The sequence below is a fragment of the Carassius carassius genome, chromosome 9 (assembly GCF_963082965.1).
Source record: "Carassius carassius chromosome 9, fCarCar2.1, whole genome shotgun sequence".
Lineage (NCBI taxonomy): Eukaryota > Metazoa > Chordata > Actinopteri > Cypriniformes > Cyprinidae > Carassius > Carassius carassius.
The window spans coordinates 555,001-571,171 of NC_081763.1; the positions used below are offsets into that span (position 1 = coordinate 555,001).

The 16,171-nt window shown below is 40.3% G+C and overlaps 18 non-coding genes across 18 annotated transcripts; all 18 read right to left on the bottom strand.

Moving 5' to 3' along the window:
* Positions 1-262: 262 nt before the first annotated feature.
* Positions 263-381, bottom strand: LOC132150986 (5S ribosomal RNA). Its single transcript, XR_009436155.1, has one exon. It is a non-coding gene; the product is annotated as a 5S ribosomal RNA (ribosomal RNA).
* Positions 382-846: 465 nt separating this feature from the next.
* LOC132150037 (5S ribosomal RNA) lies at positions 847-965 on the bottom strand. The gene has a single exon (XR_009435287.1). It is a non-coding gene; the product is annotated as a 5S ribosomal RNA (ribosomal RNA).
* Positions 966-1,801: 836 nt separating this feature from the next.
* LOC132150961 (5S ribosomal RNA) lies at positions 1,802-1,920 on the bottom strand. The gene has a single exon (XR_009436131.1). It is a non-coding gene; the product is annotated as a 5S ribosomal RNA (ribosomal RNA).
* Positions 1,921-2,004: 84 nt separating this feature from the next.
* On the bottom strand, positions 2,005-2,123 carry LOC132150944 (5S ribosomal RNA). Its single transcript, XR_009436115.1, has one exon. It is a non-coding gene; the product is annotated as a 5S ribosomal RNA (ribosomal RNA).
* A 464-nt stretch (positions 2,124-2,587) lies between these two features.
* On the bottom strand, positions 2,588-2,706 carry LOC132151056 (5S ribosomal RNA). The gene has a single exon (XR_009436220.1). It is a non-coding gene; the product is annotated as a 5S ribosomal RNA (ribosomal RNA).
* Positions 2,707-3,169: 463 nt separating this feature from the next.
* On the bottom strand, positions 3,170-3,288 carry LOC132150987 (5S ribosomal RNA). The gene has a single exon (XR_009436156.1). It is a non-coding gene; the product is annotated as a 5S ribosomal RNA (ribosomal RNA).
* A 610-nt stretch (positions 3,289-3,898) lies between these two features.
* Positions 3,899-4,017, bottom strand: LOC132150988 (5S ribosomal RNA). Its single transcript, XR_009436157.1, has one exon. It is a non-coding gene; the product is annotated as a 5S ribosomal RNA (ribosomal RNA).
* Positions 4,018-6,158: 2,141 nt separating this feature from the next.
* On the bottom strand, positions 6,159-6,277 carry LOC132151161 (5S ribosomal RNA). The gene has a single exon (XR_009436319.1). It is a non-coding gene; the product is annotated as a 5S ribosomal RNA (ribosomal RNA).
* Positions 6,278-6,593: 316 nt separating this feature from the next.
* LOC132150186 (5S ribosomal RNA) lies at positions 6,594-6,712 on the bottom strand. The gene has a single exon (XR_009435428.1). It is a non-coding gene; the product is annotated as a 5S ribosomal RNA (ribosomal RNA).
* A 461-nt stretch (positions 6,713-7,173) lies between these two features.
* Positions 7,174-7,292, bottom strand: LOC132151173 (5S ribosomal RNA). The gene has a single exon (XR_009436331.1). It is a non-coding gene; the product is annotated as a 5S ribosomal RNA (ribosomal RNA).
* A 461-nt stretch (positions 7,293-7,753) lies between these two features.
* On the bottom strand, positions 7,754-7,872 carry LOC132151185 (5S ribosomal RNA). The gene has a single exon (XR_009436342.1). It is a non-coding gene; the product is annotated as a 5S ribosomal RNA (ribosomal RNA).
* Positions 7,873-8,338: 466 nt separating this feature from the next.
* On the bottom strand, positions 8,339-8,457 carry LOC132150811 (5S ribosomal RNA). Its single transcript, XR_009435991.1, has one exon. It is a non-coding gene; the product is annotated as a 5S ribosomal RNA (ribosomal RNA).
* Positions 8,458-8,907: 450 nt separating this feature from the next.
* LOC132149803 (5S ribosomal RNA) lies at positions 8,908-9,026 on the bottom strand. The gene has a single exon (XR_009435066.1). It is a non-coding gene; the product is annotated as a 5S ribosomal RNA (ribosomal RNA).
* Positions 9,027-10,594: 1,568 nt separating this feature from the next.
* Positions 10,595-10,713, bottom strand: LOC132149814 (5S ribosomal RNA). Its single transcript, XR_009435077.1, has one exon. It is a non-coding gene; the product is annotated as a 5S ribosomal RNA (ribosomal RNA).
* A 1,424-nt stretch (positions 10,714-12,137) lies between these two features.
* On the bottom strand, positions 12,138-12,256 carry LOC132150092 (5S ribosomal RNA). The gene has a single exon (XR_009435338.1). It is a non-coding gene; the product is annotated as a 5S ribosomal RNA (ribosomal RNA).
* An 840-nt stretch (positions 12,257-13,096) lies between these two features.
* On the bottom strand, positions 13,097-13,215 carry LOC132149826 (5S ribosomal RNA). Its single transcript, XR_009435088.1, has one exon. It is a non-coding gene; the product is annotated as a 5S ribosomal RNA (ribosomal RNA).
* Positions 13,216-14,783: 1,568 nt separating this feature from the next.
* Positions 14,784-14,902, bottom strand: LOC132149837 (5S ribosomal RNA). Its single transcript, XR_009435099.1, has one exon. It is a non-coding gene; the product is annotated as a 5S ribosomal RNA (ribosomal RNA).
* A 1,133-nt stretch (positions 14,903-16,035) lies between these two features.
* Positions 16,036-16,154, bottom strand: LOC132150903 (5S ribosomal RNA). Its single transcript, XR_009436078.1, has one exon. It is a non-coding gene; the product is annotated as a 5S ribosomal RNA (ribosomal RNA).
* Between the last annotated feature and the right edge of the window lie 17 nt (positions 16,155-16,171).

Sequence of the window (16,171 nt, forward strand, 5' to 3'; positions counted from 1 at the left end):
TGACTCTTTTTTTTTTTTTTTGCAAGATTATTGGACAATTAGTGAAAATTTCCAAAAGTACTAACCAGGCCTATTAGATAATTACTGAAAAAATCCAAAAGTACTAACCTGGCCCAAACCTGCTTAGATTTGGAGATCAGTTGAGATCGGGCATAGCCAGGAGTGTATGGCCATAAGCGAAGGAGGCTGCAAAGAGAGGGCTATTTAAAGATCAGCCACTATAATCGCCAGTGCTTTATATAAGTAGGGAAGGAAACCCAAAAGCTTACAGCACCTGGTATTCCCAGGCGGTCTCCCAACCAAGTACTAACCAGGCCCAAACCTGCTTAGCTTCCGAGATCAGACGAGATCGGGCATAGCCAGGTTGGTATGGCCGTAAGCGAAGGAGGCTGCAAAGAGAGGGCTATTTAAAGATCAGCCACTATAATCGCCAGTGCATTATATAAGTAGGGAAGGAAACCCAAAAGCTTACAGCACCTGGTATTCCCAAAAGTACTATCCAGGCCTATTAGATAATTACTGAAAAAATCCAAAAGTACTAACCTGGCCCAAACCTGCTTACATTCTGAGATCGGGCATTGACTCTTTTTTTTTTTTTTTTTTTTGCAAGATTATTGGTCAATTAGTGAAAATTTCCAAAAGTACTAACCAGGCCTATTAGATAATTACTGAAAAAATCCAAAAGTACTAACCTGGCCCAAACCTTCTTAGATTTGGAGATCAGTTGAGATCAGGCATAGCCAGGATGGTATGGCCATAAGCGAAGGAGGCTGCAAAGAGAGGGCTATTTAAAGATCAGCCACTATAATCGCCAGTGCTTTATATAAGTAGGGAAGGAAACCCAAAAGCTTACAGCACCTGGTATTCCCAGGCGGTCTCCCATCCAAGTACTAACCAGGCCCAAACCTGCTTAGCTTCCGAGATCAGACTAGATCGGGCATAGCCAGGTTGGTATGGCCGTAAGCGAAGGAGGCTGCAAAGAGAGGGCTATTTAAAGATCAGCCACTATAATCGCCAGTGCATTATATAAGTAGGGAAGGAAACCCAAAAGCTTACAGCACCTGGTATTCCCAAAAGTACTAACCAGGCCTATTAGATAATTACTGAAAAAATCCAAAAGTACTAACCTGGCCCAAACCTGCTTACATTCTGAGATCGGGCATTGACTCTTTTTTTTTTTTTTTGCAAGATTATTGGACAATTAGTGAAAATTTCCAAAAGTACTAACCAGGCCTATTAGATAATTACTGAAAAAATCCAAAAGTACTAACCTGGCCCAAACCTGCTTAGATTTGGAGATCAGTTGAGATCAGGCATAGCCAGGAGGATATGGCCATAAGCGAAGGAGGCTGCAAAGAGAGGGCTATTTAAAGATCAGCCACTATAATCGCCAGTGCTTTATATAAGTAGGGAAGGAAACCCAAAAGCTTACAGCACCTGGTATTCCCAAAAGTACTAACCAGGCCTATTAGATAATTACTGAAAAAATCCAAAAGTACTAACCTGGCCCAAACCTGCTTACATTCTGAGATCGGGCATTGACTCTTTTTTTTTTTTTTTTCAAGATTATTGGGCAATTAGTGAAAATTTCCAAAAGTACTAACCAGGCCTATTAGATAATTACTGAAAAAATCCAAAAGTACTAACCTGGCCCAAACCTGCTTAGATTTGGAGATCAGTTGAGATCGGGCATAGCCAGGAGTGTATGGCCATAAGCGAAGGAGGCTGCAAAGAGAGGGCTATTTAAAGATCAGCCACTATAATCGCCAGTGCTTTATATAAGTAGGGAAGGAAACCCAAAAGCTTACAGCACCTGGTATTCCCAGGCGGTCTCCCATCCAAGTACTAACCAGGCCCAAACCTGCTTAGCTTCCGAGATCAGACGAGATCGGGCATAGCCAGGCTGGTATGGCCGTAAGCGAAGGAGGCTGCAAAGAGAGGGCTATTTAAAGATCAGCCACTATAATCGCCAGTGCATTATATAAGTAGGGAAGGAAACCCAAAAGCTTACAGCACCTGGTATTCCCAGGCGGTCTCCCATCCAAGTACTAACCAGGCCCAAACCTGCTTAGCTTCCGAGATCAGACGAGATCGGGCATAGCCAGGTTGGTATGGCCATAAGCGAAGGAGGCTGCAAAGAGAGGGCTATTTAAAGATCAGCCACTATAATCGCCAGTGCATTATATAAGTAGGGAAGGAAACCCAAAAGCTTACAGCACCTGGTATTCCCAAAAGTACTATCCAGGCCTATTAGATAATTACTGAAAAAATCCAAAAGTACTAACCTGGCCCAAACCTGCTTACATTCTGAGATCGGGCATTGACTCTTTTTTTTTTTTTTTTTTTGCAAGATTATTGGACAATTAGTGAAAATTTTCAAAAGTACTAACCAGGCCTATTAGATAATTACTGAAAAAATCCAAAAGTACTAACCTGGCCCAAACCTTCTTAGATTTGGAGATCAGTTGAGATCAGGCATAGCCAGGATGGTATGGCCATAAGCGAAGGAGGCTGCAAAGAGAGGGCTATTTAAAGATCAGCCACTATAATCGCCAGTGCTTTATATAAGTAGGGAAGGAAACCCAAAAGCTTACAGCACCTGGTATTCCCAGGCGGTCTCCCATCCAAGTACTAACCAGGCCCAAACCTGCTTTGCTTCCGAGATCAGACGAGATCGGGCATAGCCAGGTTGGTATGGCCGTAAGCGAAGGAGGCTGCAAAGAGAGGGCTATTTAAAGATCAGCCACTATAATCGCCAGTGCATTATATAAGTAGGGAAGGAAACCCAAAAGCTTACAGCACCTGGTATTCCCAAAAGTACTAACCAGGCCTATTAGATAATTACTGAAAAAATCCAAAAGTACTAACCTGGCCCAAACCTGCTTACATTCTGAGATCGGGCATTGACTCTTTTTTTTTTTTTTTTTTGCAAGATTATTGGACAATTAGTGAAAATTTCCAAAAGTACTAACCAGGCCTATTAGATAATTACTGAAAAAATCCAAAAGTACTAACCTGGCCCAAACCTGCTTAGATTTGGAGATCAGTTTAGATCGGGCATAGCCAGGAGTGTATGGCCATAAGCGAAGGAGGCTGCAAAGAGAGGGCTATTTAAAGATCAGCCACTATAATCGCCAGTGCTTTATATAAGTAGGGAAGGAAACCCAAAAGCTTACAGCACCTGGTATTCCCAGGCGGTCTCCCAACCAAGTACTAACCAGGCCCAAACCTGCTTAGCTTCCGAGATCAGACGAGATCGGGCATAGCCAGGTTGGTATGGCCGTAAGCGAAGGAGGCTGCAAAGAGAGGGCTATTTAAAGATCAGCCACTATAATCGCCAGTGCATTATATAAGTAGGGAAGGAAACCCAAAAGCTTACAGCACCTGGTATTCCCAAACATACTAACCAGGCCTATTAGATAATTACTGAAAAAATCCAAAAGTACTAACCTGGCCCAAACCTGCTTACATTCTGAGATCGGGCATTGACTCTTTTTTTTTTTTTTTTGCAAGATTATTGGACAATTAGTGAAAATTTCCAAAAGTACTAACCAGGCCTATTAGATAATTACTGAAAAAATCCAAAAGTACTAACCTGGCCCAAACCTTCTTACATTCTGAGATCGGGCATTGACTCTTTTTTTTTTTTTTTTTTTTGCAAGATTATTGGACAATTAGTGAAAATTTCCAAAAGTACTAACCAGGCCTATTAGATAATTACTGAAAAAATCCAAAAGTACTAACCTGGCCCAAACCTGCTTAGATTTGGAGATCAGTTGAGATCGGGCATAGCCAGGAGTGTATGGCCATAAGCGAAGGAGGCTGCAAAGAGAGGGCTATTTAAAGATCAGCCACTATAATCGCCAGTGCTTTATATAAGTAGGGAAGGAAACCCAAAAGCTTACAGCACCTGGTATTCCCAGGCGGTCTCCCAACCAAGTACTAACCAGGCCCAAACCTGCTTAGCTTCCGAGATCAGACGAGATCGGGCATAGCCAGGTTGGTATGGCCGTAAGCGAAGGAGGCTGCAAAGAGAGGGCTATTTAAAGATCAGCCACTATAATCGCCAGTGCATTATATAAGTAGGGAAGGAAACCCAAAAGCTTACAGCACCTGGTATTCCCAAACGTACTAACCAGGCCTAATAGATAATTACTGAAAAAATCCAAAAGTACTAACCTGGCCCAAACCTGCTTACATTCTGAGATCGGGCATTGACTCTTTTTTTTTTTTTTGCAAGATTATTGGACAATTAGTGAAAATTTCCTAAAAAGTACTAACCAGGCCTATTAGATAATTACTGAAAAAATCCAAAAGTACTAACCTGGCCCAAACCTTCTTACATTCTGAGATCGGGTATTGACTCTTTTTTTTTTTTTTTTTTTGCAAGATTATTGGACAATTAGTGAAAATTTCCAAAAGTACTAACCAGGCCTATTAGATAATTACTGAAAAAATCCAAAAGTACTAACCTGGCCCAAACCTGCTTAGATTTGGAGATCAGTTGAGATCAGGCATAGCCAGGAGGGTATGGCCATAAGCGAAGGAGGCTGCAAAGAGAGGGCTATTTAAAGATCAGCCACTATAATCGCCAGTGCTTTATATAAGTAGGGAAGGAAACCCAAAAGCTTACAGCACCTGGTATTCCCAAAAGTACTAACCAGGCCTATTAGATAATTACTGAAAAAATCCAAAAGTACTAACCTGGCCCAAACATGCTTACATTCTGAGATCGGGCTCTGACTCTTTTTTTTTTTTTTTTGCAAGATTATTGGACAATTAGTGAAAATTTCCAAAAGTACTAACCAGGCCTATTAGATAATTACTGAAAAAATCCAAAAGTACTAACCTGGCCCAAACCTGCTTACATTCTGAGATCGGGCATTGACTCTTTTTTTTTTTTTTGCAAGATTATTGGACAATTAGTGAAAATTTCCAAAAGTACTAACCAGGCCTATTAGATAATTACTGAAAAAATCCAAAAGTACTAACCTGGCCCAAACCTGCTTAGATTTGGAGATCAGTTGAGATCAGGCATAGCCAGGATGGTATGGTCATAAGCGAAGGAGGCTGCAAAGAGAGGGCTATTAAAAGATCACCCACTATAATCGCCAGTGCATTATATAAGTAGGGAAGGAAACCCAAAAGCTTACAGCACCTGGTATTCCCAAAAGTACTAACCAGGCCTATCAGATAATTACTGAAAAAATCCAAAAGTACTAACCTGGCCCAAACCTGCTTACATTCTGAGATCGGGCATTGACTCTTTTTTTTTTTTTTTTTTGCAAGATTATTGGACAATTAGTGAAAATGTCCAAAAATACTAACCAGGCCTATTAGATAATTACTGAAAAAATCCAAAAGTACTAACCTGGCCCAAACCTGCTTACATTCTGAGATCAGGCATTGATTCTTTTTTTTTTTGCAAGATTATTGGACAATAAGTGAAAATTTCCAAAAGTACTAACCAGGCCTATTAGATAATTACTGAAAAAATCCAAAAGTACTAACCTGGCCCAAACCTGCTTACATTCTGAGATCGGGCATTGACTTTTTTTATTTATTTATTTTTTGCAAGATTATTGGACAATTAGTGAAAATTTCCTAAAGTACTAACCAGGCCTATTAGATAATTACTGAAAAAATCCAAAAGTACTAACCTGGCCCAAACCTGCTTAGATTTGGAGATCAGTTGAGATCGGGCATAGCCAGGTTGGTATGGCCGTAAGCGAAGGAGGCTGCAAAGAGAGGGCTATTTAAAGATCAGCCACTATAATCGCCAGTGCATTATATAAGTAGGGAAGGAAACCCAAAAGCTTACAGCACCTGGTATTCCCAGGCGGTCTCCCATCCAAGTACTAACCAGGCCCAAACCTGCTTCCATTCTGAGGTCGGGCATTGACTCTTTTTTTTTTTTGCAAGATTATGGGACAATTAGTGAAAATTTCCAAAAGTAATAACCAGGCCTATTAGATAATTACTGAAAAAATCCAAAAGTACTAACCTGGTCCAAACCTGCTTAGATTTGGAGATCAGTTGAGATCAGGCATAGCCAGGATGGTATGGCCTTAAGCGAAGGAGGCTGCAAAGAGAGGGCTATTTAAAGATCAGCCAATATAATCGCCAGTGCTTTATATAAGTAGGGAAGGAAACCCGAAAGCTTACAGCACCTGGTATTCCCAGGCGGTCTCCCATCCAAGTACTAACCAGGCCCAAACCTGCTTAGCTTCCGAGATCAGACGAGATCGGGCATAGCCAGGTTGGTATGGCCGTAAGCGAAGGAGGCTGCAAAGAGAGGGCTATTTAAAGATCAGCCACTATAATCGCCAGTGCATTATATAAGTAGGGAAGGAAACCCAAAAGCTTACAGCACCTGGTATTCCCAAAAGTACTAACCAGGCCTTTTGGATAATTACTGAAAAAATCCAAAAGTACTAACCTGGCCCAAACCTGCTTAGATTTGGAGATCAGTTGAGATCAGGCATAGCCAGGACGGTATGGCCTTAAGCGAAGGAGGCTGCAAAGAGAGGGCTATTTAAAGATCAGCCAATATAATCGCCAGTGCTTTATATAAGTAGGGAAGGAAACCCGAAAGCTTACAGCACCTGGTATTCCCAGGCGGTCTCACATCCAAGTACTAACCAGGCCCAAACCTGCTTAGCTTCCGAGATCAGACGAGATCGGGCATAGCCAGGTTGGTATGGCCGTAAGCGAAGGAGGCTGCAAAGAGAGGGCTATTTAAAGATCAGCCACTATAATCGCCAGTGCATTATATAAGTAGGGAAGGAAACCCAAAAGCTTACAGCACCTGGTATTCCCAAAAGTACTAACCAGGCTTATTAGATAATTACTGAAAAAATCCAAAAGTACTAACCCGGCCCAAACCTGCTTACATTCTGAGATCGGGCATTGACTCTTTTTTTTTTTTTTTTGCAAGATTATTGGACAATTAGTGAAAATTTCCAAAAGTACTAACCAGGCCTATTAGATAATTACTGAAAAAATCCAAAAGTACTAACCTGGCCCAAACCTGCTTAGATTTGGAGATCAGTTGAGATCGGGCATAGCCAGGATGGTATGGCCATAAGCGAAGGAGGCTGCAAAGAGAGGGCTATTTAAAGATCAGCCACTATAATCGCCAGTGCTTTATATAAGTAGGGAAGGAAACCTAAAAGCTTACAGCACCTGGTATTCCCAGGCGGTCTCCCATCCAAGTACTAACCAGGCCCAAACCTGCTTAGCTTCCGAGATCAGACGAGATCGGGCATAGCCAGGTTGGTATGGCCGTAAGCGAAGGAGGCTGCAAAGAGAGGGCTATTTAAAGATCAGCCACTATAATCGCCAGTGCATTATATAAGTAGGGAAGGAAACCCAAAAGCTTACAGCACCTGGTATTCCCAAAAGTACTAACCAGGCCTATTAGATAATTACTGAAAAAATCCAAAAGTACTAACCCGGCCCAAACCTGCTTACATTCTGAGATCGGGCATTGTCTCTTTTTTTTTTTTTTTTGCAAGATTATTGGACAATTAGTGAAAATTTCCAAAAGTACTAACCAGGCCTATTAGATAATTACTGAAAAAATCCAAAAGTACTAACCTGGCCCAAACCTGCTTAGATTTGGAGATCAGTTGAGATCGGGCATAGCCAGGATGGTATGGCCATAAGCGAAGGAGGCTGCAAAGAGAGGGCTATTTAAAGATCAGCCACTATAATCGCCAGTGCTTTATATAAATAGGGAAGGAAACCTAAAAGCTTACAGCACCTGGTATTCCCAGGCGGTCTCCCATCCAAGTACTAACCAGGCCCAAACCTGCTTAGCTTCCGAGATCAGACGAGATCGGGCATAGCCAGGTTGGTATGGCCGTAAGCGAAGGAGGCTGCAAAGAGAGGGCTATTTAAAGATCAGCCACTATAATCGCCAGTGCATTATATAAGTAGGGAAGGAAACCCAAAAGCTTACAGCACCTGGTATTCCCAAAAGTACTAACCAGGCCTATTAGATAATTACTGAAAAAATCCAAAAGTACTAACCTGGCCCAAACCTGCTTACATTCTGAGATCGGGCATTGACTTTTTTTATTTATTTATTTTTTTGCAAGATTATTGGACAATTAGTGAAAATTTCCTAAAGTAATAACCAGGCCTATTAGATAATTACTGAAAAAATCCAAAAGTACTAACCTGGCCCAAACCTGCTTAGATTTGGAGATCAGTTGAGATCGGGCATAGCCAGGATGGTATGGCCATAAGCGAAGGAGGCTGCAAGGAGAGGGCTATTTAAAGATCAGCCACTATAATCGCCAGTGCTTTATATAAGTAGGGAAGGAAACCCAAAAGCTTACAGCACCTGGTATTCCCAGGCGGTCTCCCATCCCAGTACTAACCAGGCCCAAACCTGCTTAGCTTCCGAGATCAGACGAGATCGGGCATAGCCAGGTTGGTATGGCCGTAAGCGAAGGAGGCTGCAAAGAGAGGGCTATTTAAAGATCAGCCACTATAATCGCCAGTGCATTATATAAGTAGGGAAGGAAACCCAAAAGCTTACAGCACCTGGTATTCCCAAAAGTACTAACCAGGCCTATTAGATAATTACTGAAAAAATCCAAAAGTACTAACCTGGCCCAAACCTGCTTACATTCTGAGATCGGGCATTGACTTTTTTTTTTTTTTTTTGCAAGATTATTGGACAATTAGTGAAAATTTCCAAAAGTACTAACCAGGCCTATTAGATAATTACTGAAAAAGTCCAAAAGTACTAACCTGGCCCAAACCTGCTTAGATTTGGAGATCAGGCATAGCCAGCTTGGTATGGCCGTAAGCGAAGGAGGCTGCAAAGAGAGGGCTATTTAAAGATCAGCCACTATAATCGCCAGTGCTTTATATAAGTAGGGAAGGAAACCCAAAAGCTTACAGCACCTGGTATTCCCAGGCGGTCTCCCATCCAAGTACTAACCAGGCCCAAACCTGCTTAGCTTCCGAGATCAGACGAGATCGGGCATAGCCAGGTTGGTATGGCCGTAAGCGAAGCAGGCTGCAAAGAGAGGGCTATTTAAAGATCAGCCACTATAATCGCCAGTGCATTATATAAGTAGGGAAGGAAACCCAAAAGCTTACAGCACCTGGTATTCCCAAAACTACTATCCAGGCCTATTAGATAATTACTGAAAAAATCCAAAAGTACTAACCTGGCCCAAACCTGCTTACATTCTGAGATCGGGCATTGACTTTTTTTTTTTTTTTTGCAAGATTATTGGACAATTAGTGAAAATTTCCAAAAGTACTAACCAGGCCTATTAGATAATTACTGAAAAAATCCAAAAGTACTAACCTGGCCCAAACCTGCTTAGATTTGGAGATCAGTTGAGATCAGGCATAGCCAGGTTGGTATGGCCGTAAGCGAAGGAGGCTGCAAAGAGAGGGCTATTTAAAGATCAGCCACTATAATCGGCAGTGCATTATATAAGTAGGGAAGGAAACCCAAAAGCTTACAGCACCTGGTATTCCCAAAAGTACTAACCAGGCCTATTAGATAATTACTGAAAAAATCCAAAAGTCCTAACCTGGCCCAAACCTGCTTACATTCTGAGATCGGGCATTGACTCTTTTTTTTTTTTTTTTGCAAGATTATTGGACAATTAGTGAAAATTTCCAAAAGTACTAACCAGGCCTATTAGATAATTACTGAAAAAGTCCAAAAGTACTAACCTGGCCCAAACCTGCTTACATTCTGAGATCGGGCATTGACTCTTTTTTTTTTTTTTTGCAAGATTATTGGACAATTAGTGAAAATTTCCAAAAGTACTAACCAGGCCTATTAGATAATTACTGAAAAAATCCAAAAGTACTAACCTGACCCAAACCTGCTTACATTCTGAGATCGGGCATTGACTCTTTTTTTTTTTTTTTTTTTTGCAAGATTATTGGACAATTAGTGAAAATTTCCAAAAGTACTATCCAGGCCTATTAGATAATTACTGAAAAAATCCAAAAGTACTAACCTGGCCCAAACCTGCTTACATTCTGAGATCGGGCATTGACTTTTTTTTTTTTTTTTTTTGCAAGATTATTGGACAATTAGTGAAAATTTCCAAAAATACTAACCAGGCCTATTAGATAATTACTGAAAAAATCCAAAAGTACTAACCTGGCCCAAACCTGCTTACATTCTGAGATCAGGCATTGATTCTTTTTTTTTTTTTGCAAGATTATTGGACAATAAGTGAAAATTTCCAAAAGTACTAACCAGGCCTATTAGATAATTACTGAAAAAATCCAAAAGTACTAACCTGGCCCAAACCTGCTTACATTCTGAGATCGGGCATTGACTTTTTTTATTTATTTATTTTTTTTGCAAGATTATTGGACAATTAGTGAAAATTTCCTAAAGTACTAACCAGGCCTATTAGATAATTACTGAAAAAATCCAAAAGTACTAACCTGGCCCACACCTGCTTAGATTTGGAGATCAGTTGAGATCGGGCATAGCCAGGATGGTATGGCCATAAGCGAAGGAGGCTGCAAAGAGAGGGCTATTTAAAGATCAGCCTCTATAATCGCCAGTGCTTTATATAAGTAGGGAAGGAAACCCAAAAGCTTACAGCACCTGGTATTCCCAGGCGGTCTCCCATCCAAGTACTAACCAGGCCCAAACCTGCTTAGCTTCCGAGATCAGACGAGATCGGGCATAGCCAGGTTGGTATGGCCGTAAGCGAAGGAGGCTGCAAAGAGAGGGCTATTTAAAGATCAGCCACTATAATCGCCAGTGCATTATATAAGTAGGGAAGGAAACCCAAAAGCTTACAGCACCTGGTATTCCCAAAACTACTATCCAGGCCTATTAGATAATTACTGAAAAAATCCAAAAGTACTAACCTGGCCCAAACCTGCTTACATTCTGAGATCGGGCATTGACTTTTTTTTTTTTTTTTTACAAGATTATTGGACAATTAGTGAAAATTTCCAAAAGTACTAACCAGGCCTATTAGATAATTACTGAAAAAATCCAAAAGTACTAACCTGGCCCAAACCTGCTTAGATTTGGAGATCAGTTGAGATCAGGCATAGCCAGGTTGGTATGGCCGTAAGCGAAGGAGGCTGCAAAAAGAGGGCTATTTAAAGATCAGCCACTATAATCGGCAGTGCATTATATAAGTAGGGAAGGAAACCCAAAAGCTTACAGCACCTGGTATTCCCAAAAGTACTAACCAGGCCTATTAGATAATTACTGAAAAAATCCAAAAGTACTAACCTGGCCCAAACCTGCTTACATTCTGAGATCGGGCATTGACTCTTTTTTTTTTTTTTTGCAAGATTATTGGACAATTAGTGAAAATTTCCAAAAGTACTAACCAGGCCTATTAGATAATTACTGAAAAAATCCAAAAGTACTAACCTGACCCAAACCTGCTTACATTCTGAGATCGGGCATTGACTCTTTTTTTTTTTTTTTTTTTTGCAAGATTATTGGACAATTAGTGAAAATTTCCAAAAGTACTATCCAGGCCTATTAGATAATTACTGAAAAAATCCAAAAGTACTAACCTGGCCCAAACCTGCTTACATTCTGAGTTCGGGCATTGACTTTTTTTTTTTTTTTTTTTGCAAGATTATTGGACAATTAGTGAAAATTTCCAAAAATACTAACCAGGCCTATTAGATAATTACTGAAAAAATCCAAAAGTACTAACCTGGCCCAAACCTGCTTACATTCTGAGATCAGGCATTGATTCTTTTTTTTTTTTTGCAAGATTATTGGACAATAAGTGAAAATTTCCAAAAGTACTAACCAGGCCTATTAGATAATTACTGAAAAAATCCAAAAGTACTAACCTGGCCCAAACCTGCTTACATTCTGAGATCGGGCATTGACTTTTTTTATTTATTTATTTTTTTTGCAAGATTATTGGACAATTAGTGAAAATTTCCTAAAGTACTAACCAGGCCTATTAGATAATTACTGAAAAAATCCAAAAGTACTAACCTGGCCCACACCTGCTTAGATTTGGAGATCAGTTGAGATCGGGCATAGCCAGGATGGTATGGCCATAAGCGAAGGAGGCTGCAAAGAGAGGGCTATTTAAAGATCAGCCTCTATAATCGCCAGTGCTTTATATAAGTAGGGAAGGAAACCCAAAAGCTTACAGCACCTGGTATTCCCAGGCGGTCTCCCATCCAAGTACTAACCAGGCCCAAACCTGCTTAGCTTCCGAGATCAGACGAGATCGGGCACAGCCAGGTTGGTATGGCCGTAAGCGAAGGAGGCTGCAAAGAGAGGGCTATTTAAAGATCAGCCACTATAATCGCCAGTGCATTATATAAGTAGGGAAGGAAACCCAAAAGCTTACAGCACCTGGTATTCCCAAAAGTACTATCCAAGCCTATTAGATAATTACTGAAAAAATCCAAAAGTACTAACCTGGCCCAAACCTGCTTACATTCTGAGATCGGGCATTGACTTTTTTTTTTTTTTTTTGCAAGAATATTGGACAATTAGTGAAAATTTCCAAAAGTACTAACCAGGCCTATTAGATAATTACTGAAAAAATCCAAAAGTACTAACCTGGCCCAAACCTGCTTAGATTTGGAGATCAGTTGAGATCAGGCATAGCCAGGTTGGTATGGCCGTAAGCGAAGGAGGCTGCAAAGAGAGGGCTATTTAAAGATCAGCCACTATAATCGCCAGTGCATTATATAAGTAGGGAAGGAAACCCAAAAGCTTACAGCACCTGGTATTACCAAAAGTACTATCCAGGCCTATTAGATAATTACTGAAAAAATCCAAAAGTACTAACCTGGCCCAAACCTGCTTACATTCTGAGATCGGGCATTGACTCTTTTTTTTTTTTTTTTTTTGCAAGATTATTGGACAATTAGTGAAAATTTCCAAAAGTACTAACCAGGCCTATTAGATAATTACTGAAAAAATCCAAAAGTACTAACCTGGCCCAAACCTTCTTAGATTTGGAGATCAGTTGAGATCAGGCATAGCCAGGATGGTATGGCCATAAGCGAAGGAGGCTGCAAAGAGAGGGCTATTTAAAGATCAGCCACTATAATCGCCAGTGCTTTATATAAGTAGGGAAGGAAACCCAAAAGCTTACAGCACCTGGTATTCCCAGGCGGTCTCCCATCCAAGTACTAACCAGGCCCAAACCTGCTTAGCTTCCGAGATCAGACGAGATCGGGCATAGCCAGGTTGGTATGGCCGTAAGCGAAGGAGGCTGCAAAGAGAGGGCTATTTAAAGATCAGCCACTATAATCGCCAGTGCATTATATAAGTAGGGAAGGAAACCCAAAAGCTTACAGCACCTGGTATTCCCAAAAGTACTAACCAGGCCTATTAGATAATTACTGAAAAAATCCAAAAGTACTAACCTGGCCCAAACCTGCTTACATTCTGAGATCGGGCATTGACTTTTTTTTTTTTTTTTTTGCAAGATTATTGGACAATTAGTGAAAATTTCCAAAAGTACTAACCAGGCCTATTAGATAATTACTGAAAAAATCCAAAAGTACTAACCTGGCCCAAACCTGCTTAGATTTGAAGATCAGTTGAGATCGGGCATAGCCAGGAGTGTATGGCCATAAGCGAAGGAGGCTGCAAAGAGAGGGCTATTTAAAGATCAGCCACTATAATCGCCAGTGCTTTATATAAGTAGGGAAGGAAACCCAAAAGCTTACAGCACCTGGTATTCCCAAAAGTACTAACCAGGCCTATTAGATAATTACTGAAAAAATCCAAAAGTACTAACCTGGCCCAAACCTGCTTACATTCTGAGATCGGGCATTGACTCTTTTTTTTTTTTTTTTGCAAGATTATTGGACAATTAGTGAAAATTTCCAAAAGTACTAACCAGGCCTATTAGATAATTACTGAAAAAGTCCAAAAGTACTAACCTGGCCCAAACCTGCTTACATTCTGAGATCGGGCATTGACTCTTTTTTTTTTTTTTGCAAGATTATTGGACAATTAGTGAAAATTTCCAAAAGTACTAACCAGGCCTATTAGATAATTACTGAAAAAATCCAAAAGTACTAACCTGGCCCAAACCTGCTTACATTCTGAGATCGGGCATTGACTCTTTTTTTTTTTTTTTTTTTTTGCAAGATTATTGGACAATTAGTGAAAATTTCCAAAAGTACTATCCAGGCCTATTAGATAATTACTGAAAAAATCCAAAAGTACTAACCTGGCCCAAACCTGCTTACATTCTGAGATCGGGCATTGACTTTTTTTTTTTTTTTTTTGCAAGATTATTGGACAATTAGTGAAAATTTCCAAAAATACTAACCAGGCCTATTAGATAATTACTGAAAAAATCCAAAAGTACTAACCTGGCCCAAACCTGCTTACATTCTGAGATCAGGCATTGATTCTTTTTTTTTTTTTGCAAGATTATTGGACAATAAGTGAAAATTTCCAAAAGTACTAACCAGGCCTATTAGATAATTACTGAAAAAATCCAAAAGTACTAACCTGGCCCAAACCTGCTTACATTCTGAGATCGGGCATTGACTTTTTTTATTTATTTATTTTTTTGCAAGATTATTGCACAATTAGTGAAAATTTCCTAAAGTACTAACCAGGCCTATTAGATAATTACTGAAAAAATCCAAAAGTACTAACCTGGCCCAAACCTGCTTAGATTTGGAGATCAGTTGAGATCGGGCATAGCCAGGATGGTATGGCCATAAGCGAAGGAGGCTGCAAAGAGAGGGCTATTTAAAGATCAGCCACTATAATCGCCAGTGCTTTATATAAGTAGGGAAGGAAACCCAAAAGCTTACAGCACCTGGTATTCCCAGGCGGTCTCCCATCCAAGTACTAACCAGGCCCAAACCTGCTTAGCTTCCGAGATCAGACGAGATCGGGCATAGCCAGGTTGGTATGGCCGTAAGCGAAGGAGGCTGCAAAGAGAGGGCTATTTAAAGATCAGCCACTATAATCGCCAGTGCATTATATAAGTAGGGAAGGAAACCCAAAAGCTTACAGCACCTGGTATTCCCAAAAGTACTATCCAGGCCTATTAGATAATTACTGAAAAAATCCAAAAGTACTAACCTGGCCCAAACTTGCTTACATTCTGAGATCGGGCATTGACTTTTTTTTTTTTTTTTGCAAGATTATTGGACAATTAGTGAAAATTTCCAAAAGTACTAACCAGGCCTATTAGATAATTACTGAAAAAATCCAAAAGTACTAACCTGGCCCAAACCTGCTTAGATTTGGAGATCAGTTGAGATCAGGCATAGCCAGGATGATATGGCCATAAGCGAAGGAGGCTGCAAAGAGAGGGCTATTAAAAGATCACCCACTATAATCGCCAGTGCATTATATAAGTAGGGAAGGAAACCCAAAAGCTTACAGCACCTGGTATTCCCAAAAGTACTAACCAGGCCTATCGGATAATTACTGAAAAAATCCAAAAGTACTAACCTGGCCCAAACCTGCTTACATTCTGAGATCGGGCATTGACTCTTTTTTTTTTTTTTTTTTTGCAAGATTATTGGACAATTAGTGAAAATTTCCAAAAATACTAACCAGGCCTATTAGATAATTACTGAAAAAATCCAAAAGTACTAACCTGGCCCAAACCTGCTTACATTCTGAGATCAGGCATTGATTCTTTTTTTTTTTTTTTGCAAGATTATTGGACAATAAGTGAAAATTTCCAAAAGTACTAACCAGGCATATTAGATAATTACTGAAAAAATCCAAAAGTACTAACCTGGCCCAAACCTGCTTACATTCTGAGATCGGGCATTGACTTTTTTTATTTATTTATTTTTTTGCAAGATTATTGGACAATTAGTGAAAATTTCCTAAAGTACTAACCAGGCCTATTAGATAATTACTGAAAAAATCCAAAAGTACTAACCTGGCCCAAACCTGCTTAGATTTGGAGATCAGTTGAGATCGGGCATAGCCAGGATGGTATGGCCATAAGCGAAGGAGGCTGCAAGGAGAGGGCTATTTAAAGATCAGCCACTATAATCGCCAGTGCTTTATATAAGTAGGGAAGGAAACCCAAAAGCTTACAGCACCTGGTATTCCCAGGCGGTCTCCCATCCAAGTACTAACCAGGCCCAAACCTGCTTAGCTTCCGAGATCAGACGAGATCGGGCATAGCCAGGTTGGTATGGCTGTAAGCGAAGGAGGCTGCAAAGA